Source organism: Tamandua tetradactyla, chromosome 12 (assembly GCF_023851605.1).
Source record: "Tamandua tetradactyla isolate mTamTet1 chromosome 12, mTamTet1.pri, whole genome shotgun sequence".
NCBI classification, from domain to species: domain Eukaryota; kingdom Metazoa; phylum Chordata; class Mammalia; order Pilosa; family Myrmecophagidae; genus Tamandua; species Tamandua tetradactyla.
Genome location: NC_135338.1, coordinates 89831069 through 89838261, shown reverse-complemented (window position 1 = coordinate 89838261; position 7193 = coordinate 89831069).

Sequence of the window (7193 nt, the reverse complement as noted above, 5' to 3'; positions counted from 1 at the left end):
ATGTTTTCTTCCCAAAGCATGGTGCACTAGGGATGACTGTGGTGACCCTTGGTCCCGGGCTACTCTGTCACATGGCAGTGCACGTGGTGGCCTCTCCTGGTCTCTCCCTTCTCTTCCAGATCCTGTTGACATTCAGCTTCTGGCTGCTCCCTCTGTGGCTTTCTCTCCCTCTGTCTGAATTTCATTCTGCTTATAAAGGTCTCTAGTAATAGTATTAAGACCTGTCCTGGGCCATATCTTATCTGAACTTACAATGGGTTCACACCCACAGGAATGTTCTTAAATTTAAGAACATGTTTTCTGGGGAGCATGCCACTCCCAACCACCATATAAACCAATGCTTCTGTAACTTTAATGTACTTATGAGTCATTTCAAAATCCATATTCTGAGTCAGCAGTTTCTGTCTGCCCTGAGGCCTGAGATTTGGGGTTTCTGACAAATTTGCAGAGAATGACAAAACTTCATTTCACAGATACATCGTCAGCAGTCCTATAGTGGGCTCTAGAATGTCCCTCCATAGCATTTGACTGTAGACTTGTCCATCATGCATCCATCCCGGGCCTCTCACCCCTATAACCATTCTCTTGCTACAGTAGCAGATTTCTAGCAGCGAGAGCCGACGCTTCCTGAACTGGAAATCCAAAATGCATTCATGCCTTAGGGTGTTTTCTGTCTTTAGCCTAGACTCAGTTTAGGAGTGCTCATCTTTGGCCATACATTATAGTCATGTGGGGAGCTGTCAAAATCCTGATGCCCAGACTGTGATCTAGAACAATTGAATGAGAGTCTTAATAAATATTTATGACTTGACAACTTAGGTGTCCTAACAACTGATAATATACATATTTCAAAAAGAGAAAAACAGTATTTGTATTTGATTCTGAAATAATCATAGTCCCTCACTAATGGGATGTGCATGCTTGTTGGACAGTGCACAACTTCTCAGGCCTTGAAATCAGGTCTGCCACCATCATTCCATTTCCTGCACCACACTGATTTTCCACAGTACTTGCTTTTTTATCACAACTGATGAAAACTTGACTTTGCAAGGATATGACCTCATCAAAATGGGAACAGTCAATTATTTCAAAACCCTGAACTACCTTGAGACAGTAGCTTGCATGGTGTTTTAGTTTGTAAGTTGCTGGAATGCGATATACCTGAAATGGAATGATTTTTAAAAACAGGAATTTATTAAGCTGGTAGTTTACAATTCTAAGGCTGTTGTCCAATTCCTTATAAGTTTATTGTGGCCAGCCCAGGGCATGCCAAGATGGGCAAGATTGGAAACTGTGGCTTCATATTAAGTAAATGTAATAGTTACTCTCAAACTGCTTTAAAAGTCTCTTAATACTCAATTGCATTTTTCTAGATATTTTCCCTGGTCCAGTCAGCACACTTTGGGTAGCATTGATTTAGGGTTCCCTACATGGTCTCATTTCCTGACATTCCTCCACTGCTCAGTATGCTTCAGACATGGAAGTCTTCACGATGTTCCTAAAACATGCCAAATCCAATGGTGCTTCACTTCTTTTCCACTTGCTGTACTTGGGGCCTAGAAAATTTCTCTTCCCAGACTTTGAATGTTTGGCTTCTTCTAATCATTCAGTTCTTAGCTCAAGCACCATCTCTTCATAGAGCCTTTCTCTGATGACCCAATTTAAAGGACTAACAACTCTAGTCATTCACCATAATATTATCTTAATTTCTTCTTTTCACAGCAGTTACAAATATTTAACACAATTTTGCTCATTTATTGGTTTTCTTATTTAACATTTTGCATCATGCCACTAGTATATATTCTCCTTAAGAGCAGAAACCTTGTGTATTTTATACACCAGTATAGCCTAGTGAGTGTCTTAAGCAGTGCCTCACAATAGTGCATTGATTTTTTTTTTTTTTTTGCGTGGGCAGGCACTGGGAATTGAACCCGGGTCTCCAGCATGGCAGCATGCACTATTTTAATAATTGTTGAATGGCTGGATCGATGTTAAATAAGAATCTCTGCTATACTTATGTTTGTAATGGACAAGTGGTGGTAGGCACCAAAGGTATAAGAAAAAATAAATAAGGAAGCAAAGCTTAAAAATAAAAACACTCTATCCAATATAATCTTTTCCATAAATTAGGAAAAGGTCATATTTTATTTTAACATTTAGCATTATTGGCCATCTTGGGGAAAAGAGTGGTCTGTGGGATCACAGCTTAAGGCCCACTGAGGTGGTAGGTTCCTCCCAGTAAATTCTTTGAATGCTGCTCATTAACCTTTCCCCTGCCTTTAGATTTCTGACTCACTAAAGACAGAGATTATGCAGTATACTTTCTAAATATTTCTCATAAGTTCTGCCATTTCTTTGAATACAGAAGTTATCTATTGCCAAAACCTTTTATCTTTTGGTGCCCATGAAGATTTCCCTATATTTCCAAGCCCTTAGTTAATGTCCACTATTAAAAAAAAAAGTTGGGGGCTGTTCTAGTTTGCTAGCTGCTGGAATGCAATATACCAGAAACAGAATGGCTTTTAAAAAGGGGAATTTGATAAATTGCAAGTTAGAAGTTTTTAGGCTGTGGAAATGTCCCAATTAAAACAAGTCTATAGAAATGTCAATCTAAGGCATCCAGGGAAAGATCTTGATTCAAAAAGGCCGATGAAGTTCAGGGTTTCTCTCTCAAGTGGAAAGGCGCATGGCGAACATGGTCAGGGTTTCTTTCTCGGTGTGGAAGGGCACATGGTGAGTACGGCATCATCTTAGCTTTCTTTCCAGCTTCCCAAGAGGCATTTTCCTTCTTCATCTCCAAAAGTCACTGGCTGGTGGACTCTCTGCTTCGTGGTGCTGTGGCATTCTCTCCTCTCTCAGATTCTCAAGCTTTCTCCAAAATGTTTCCTTTTTTATAGGATTCCAGTAAAATAATCAGGACTCACCTGGAATGGGTGTAGACATGTCTCTACCTAATCCAATTTAACACCCAATCTTGAGTAAATCACACCTCCATGGAGATAATCTAATGAAAGTTTCCAACATACAGTACTAAATAGGGATTAGAAGAAACGGCTGTATTTACAAAATGGGATTAGGATTAAAACATGGCTTTTCTATGGTACATACATCTTTTCAAACCAGCATGGGGGGAAGAGGTAAGAGAGCAAATGTGATTTTATGTTTCTGCCATCACCAAGGTACTGTTTGGAGTGTTGTATCTGTGACCACAATAGCTGTATTGGAGAATTGATGGTGGAGAAGTCAACTCATTCTGTTGCCATCACCTCCAAAGCTATGGTGGGTCATGTTCTACCCAGGTAAAGAACTTGCTCAGTAAGGAAACATGGGTATTGCAAAAGAATCTGAGAAGCTGCTTGATCATTGCCTTTAACTGGGTTCACTGCCTTCAGCTCAGTTCTCCCAGATGCACAACTTGAGACAAGGACTTGAGTACAAGTGCTTTACCAAACAGCAACAGTGAGGCAGTGGGGCAGTGAGAGAAGGAAGGAGAGGAAACCAAAACGCTGCATTAATGAGGAAGATATTGCTACAATCAACTGGAGCTCTGTCCTCTTGGGGAATTCTGGGAGATGGGAAAGGAATGTAGGGTATTTGTACTCTAACTCCCATCACTCATTGTCTGGGAACTGCTCCCAGAGGGTCTTAAATTCCAGAACTTCTGGCTCATCTCACATTCAGACTGAAGAAAAACCCTTGGGAAAGGGTCATCCTGTCTATGGATGCTTGGCGAGAATGCCAATGAAAATATACTGCAATGGAGGGAGCTGAGGAACTATGGATGGGACATAAAAGTGTCTGCTCCAATTCTACTGTCCAATAAAGGGTCCAGATTGAGACTTCCTGAACAATACCCACTCTACTAAAGACAGTCACAGGCAGTCCTCAACAAACCTGGCAAGAGGGTAAGCTTTTAGTTTATGTTTTGTTAATGATCAATATTTCCCACATTTTCAGCTTCTCATTCTCTTGCAATTACTGTAATAAATTTAATAGATTTCATTTTATCTTCCTTTATCTTCATCTATGGATTCTTTTAAACACTTTTTTTCCTCTTTGAGGTGGAATATAGAGAGCTTAAAGATAGAAAGCTTTAGGAACAGCCTAATCACACATGTTCTGGCATATTGCTACTGAGATGTTACAGGGCAGGTGACATTTAGACCATGTGTAGTTAGAATGCTAAAAACGACCTTGGGAGGATTGTGGGAAGATGGCACAGAAGGGAGCTCCTGGACTCAGTCCTTCCTCCAAAACAACTATTAAACAGGCAAGAACCATCTGAAACAATTATTTTAAAACTCTAGAGGCCAGAAGAGCACTGTACAGCATCCAAGGAAAGGCAGGAGGAAACAGCTGATAAATGACAGTAATGAACAGTGAATTGCTCTCTCTGTATGGCAGCTATCAGTACCCATACCCCACTCACACAGCAGGCTGCCTTGGAGTCCAGCCCCTAGATAGCTTGTTGGTGGCAGAAAGGGACACAAAAATCCTCTTCTTCAAGACCAGGAGTGGACACAGTCAATCACTGATCATGGCTTTGACTAGCAACATTGGGGATCAGCGGTGCCTGGCTCTGAGGCCAGACATTGTTTCAACTTGCTCAGACAAAAGCAGCCTCAGCCATTATTTCAAACCATCTCAGACATGGACAGTGGCAGGAAGTTAAAAAGCTACACTTCCTCAGGGCTCTGGGAGACAGTTAGTTGAAGGGATGCATTTGCTGGGCAGTTCATGAAAGCTCAGCATGGTAGATCCTTCAGAGAAGCTCTTGGCACCCTTCCTATCCCTTTCCAGGGCACTTTGGAGTGGGTATGCATCCCCTTTGTGGTTCCTTAGCCCTGTTTTGGCTGGGAAAATCCTCCCAGAATTTGCCTTTCAGACAACAACAAAAAAAGCTTGAGACAATGAAAAGAGTGCAAAAGTCTATAGAAGCAAACAGTTTAGGGCAAAGGTATATCAGCTTCAAAACCTCAGAAAAGCAAGGTCTGTCTTCTGGGGAACAGAGCAGCAACCAAACTCCTATAAACAGGGGAACTTCCAAACAACACACATGCAAAAGTCCAGGACAAGACAGAGGCCAGAAGGACAGAGAAACATCTTGAGGTGAATAAAAATGAAAATACAACATACCAAAACTTAGAGGTTGCAGTGAAGGCAGTACTAAGAGGGAAATTTATAGTTCTAAATGCTTACATTAAAAAAGGAGAATAACTTCAAATCAGAGACCTTTTAACCTTAAAACTGGAAGAACTAGAAAAAGAAGAGCAAACTAAGCCCAAAACAAGCAGAAGGAAGGAAATAACAAAGAAGAAGTGCAGATAAATAGAAAAAAAAAAAAAAGCAATAGAGTCAACAAAACTAAATTTGGCTCATTGAAAAGATCAATAAAATCGACAAACCTTTGGCTAGACTGGCAAAAAATAGAGAGAGGATACAAATAACCAAAATCAGAAATGAAAATGGATTATTACTGTTCCCAATGAAATAAAAAAGATTATAAAAGGATACTATGAATAAATGTATGTCAATAAATTAGATGACCTAGATGAAATGGACAAATTCTTAGGAGCACAAAAATGATCTACATTTACTCAGGAAGAAGTAGAAAATCTCAACGAGCCAATAATAAATAAATTGAAACGGTAATCTAAAACCTGGCAACAAAGAAAAGTCCAAGATCAGATGACTTAACGGGAATTCTGCCAAACATTCCAAGAAGTCTTAACTTATACTCTGCTCTAACTCTTCCAAAAAAATTGAAGAAGAGGGAATATCCCCTAACTCATCCCAAGAGACCAACCTTGTTATCATGCCAAAACCAGATAAAGATGCCACAAGAAAATAAAATTACAGACCAATATCTCTTATGAATATAGAGCAAAAATCCCCAACAAAGTACTAGCAATCAAATACAAAGGCATATTAAAAGAAGTATACAATATGATTAAGATGGATTTGCCCCTGGTATGCAAGGTATGCAAAGAAATTCAATTAATGTAATACACTACATTAACAGAATGAAGGAGAAAAACCATATGATCATCTCACTTGATGCAGAAAAGGCATTTGACAAAAGCCAGCACCTGATCTTGATACACTTCGAGCATTAAAAATAGAAGGAAACTTCCTCAATGTGATAAAGGGCATATATGAAAAGCCCACAGCTAACGTCCTACTTAATGTAAAAGACTGAAAACTTTTCCTCTAAGATCGGGAACAAGAGAATGATGTCCACCGTCACCACTGTTATTCAATATTGTACTGGAAGTTTTTGTCAGAGCAATTAGGCAAGAAAAAGAAATAAAAGGCATCCAAATAGGAAACAAAGAAGTAAAGCTTTGCTTTCCCCATTTGCAGATGATATGATCCTATGTATAGAAGATCCTGAAAAAATCCACAACAAAGGTCCTGGAGCTAATAAATGAATTCAGCAAGGTGGTGAGACACAAGATCAACACTCCAAAATCAGTAATATTTCTATAAACAAGTAACATTCTATAAACAATTTCTTCTTTCAAGAAGAAATCAAGAAAAAAATTCCATTGACAATAGCAACTAAAAGAATCAAGTATCTAGGAATAAATTCAACCAAAGATATGAAGGACTTGTACACAAGAAATTAAAAAAACATTGTGAAAATAGATTAAAGAAGCCTTTAAAAAAATGGAAGGGCCTTCGTGTTTGTGGATTGGAAGACTAAATATTGTTGTCGATTCTACCCAAAGCAATTTATTGATTCAATATGTTCCCAGTCAAGAGTACAACAACCTTCTTTGCAAAAATGGAAAAACCAATCATCAAATCTGTATAGAAGGGTAAGGGGCCCCAAAGAGCTAAAGCTATTCAGAAAAGGAAGAGTGAAGTTGGGGGACTCACACTTCCTGATCTTAAAACTTATTTCAGAGCCATGGTAATCAATACAGCACAGTACAGGTATAGAGACAAATAAATATATATCAATGAAATCAAATTGAGAGCTCAGAAATCAATACCCACACTTATGGCCAACTGATTTTTGACAAGTGGGAAAAGACTACTTAACTGGCAAAGAATAGTCTCTTTAATTAATTGTGCAGGAAAGACTGGATTTCCATTTACAATAAAAAGGAGGAACTCTACCTGATACCATATACAAAAATCAACTCAAAGTAGATCAAAGACCAAAATACAAGAGCTAAGACTATCAA